The following is a 1,408-nucleotide window of genomic DNA, read 5'->3' as shown; positions in this document are numbered from 1 at the left end:
CTGTTTAAGATATACAAATGGTACTTCAGTCCAAATTTTCCGGGCCTGAGAGGACTCAGAGAAAAGAATGAAATCATGGCGGCCATGTTGGTGTGCTACTAGGCTCCCTCTCTTTTTTCCACGGATTCGAGGTTAGCATCTTTCGTTTGTTCCAAAAAAAACACCACATGAAACAAAACTGAGAAAATCGTCTTTTTTGCTACTGTAAATCTTTCCTAGTGTTATTTCTCTGTGGTGGCAAAAAATCATTACTCGGTGAAATGTTGACCTGTTTGTTATTTTTTATCAGTAGCAAGTGATCATTTTTCCTTACTTTGTCCGCCCCCTTCTTTTTCTCTGTTTACCGCCGTCCGACCGACCCATATTTTTTAGTTGTCAAAAGAGAAACAACAGCGAAAGATAGAAAGGTAATGAAATGACTTAGAAAGAACTCTTTTTAACTTTTAATGTGAAATGTAAACATAAGTTTGCCCGTACAGATTCAAAACCATAGAAAACGTGACACTCCTCCACAGAAAACACTTATTTCCAGGTTTGTACGCAAATGCGAAAATTGCGAATTTTGCGAAAAATCGCCAAAATCGTGAAAGGTGAAAAGAAGAAGGCCAGTCCCCAACTTAGACTCGCGATTTCTGCGAAAATTGCGAGTCGGGGACTAGCGTTCTCTAGCTTTCCAGTGTTCTGCAATTTTTGCGATTTTTCGCAAAATTCGCCTTTGTCGCATTTGCGTGCAAACCTGGACATATCTCGCAGAAAAGGCTTCCTTTGGGCGACTCTTTCTGCAGCGTGAAACTGTGTTTTTTTTTGGTAGTGTACTGCACTACACACTATGTCACTGGGTTGTAAGAATTCTGTGGTGCCAATAGGCCCGCAGCGCGTGCATAAATCACGAAAATAAACAGGTCTGTTGGAAGAGTTCTCGAGTTTCAACAAAATTAGCCCCAAAATCGGCAAGAAAAATCCGACGTTGATGAATGATAAAGCAGCTGCTATTTCCATAACGATGGAATTACCTGGTGATAAATAATCTCGTTTAGGAGAGGAAATTTTTGACTTTGAAAAAACAATGGTCAACCTCAAGAGTTAAGCAATTGTGATCTTTGTGTTGAATTCGCAACGTTCTTGTCATTCTTTATAACACTTGAAAGAAAGAAACCCAAACTAACAAAAATAAAAACCCGGTGTCTTGCCATCATTTCGACACAGGTTTATCCTTTGTTTCGCGAGAAAACGTGCAAGGTGACTTGATCACGGCACCCCCTGAATTCGTTGTCACTTTCGATTTTGCGATTTACTTTTGCAGACAAAAGTTTAATAGAAAAATTGAACGTAGCAAAAATCTCCCAAAATGTTTTTCGCTGATGCAAATTTTGTTGCTGATGACAAAATGTTTTATTCTCGATCGACA

General features: G+C 39.3%; 1 protein-coding gene across 1 annotated transcript in view; it reads left to right on the top strand.

Moving 5' to 3' along the window:
- The window catches only part of LOC138006530 (heme A synthase COX15-like), a 15,824-nt gene extending 14,909 nt beyond the window's left edge, over positions 1-915 (top strand). The window contains exon 10 of the mRNA XM_068852918.1: positions 1-915. This exon is cut by the window's left edge and continues 523 nt beyond it. The gene's annotated coding sequence lies outside the window, so the exon portion shown is untranslated.
- The last annotated feature ends 493 nt before the right edge of the window (positions 916-1,408 follow it).

Source organism: Montipora foliosa, chromosome 6 (genome assembly GCF_036669935.1).
Source record: "Montipora foliosa isolate CH-2021 chromosome 6, ASM3666993v2, whole genome shotgun sequence".
NCBI classification, from domain to species: domain Eukaryota; kingdom Metazoa; phylum Cnidaria; class Anthozoa; order Scleractinia; family Acroporidae; genus Montipora; species Montipora foliosa.
This window is presented reverse-complemented; position numbering and strand designations above follow the sequence as displayed.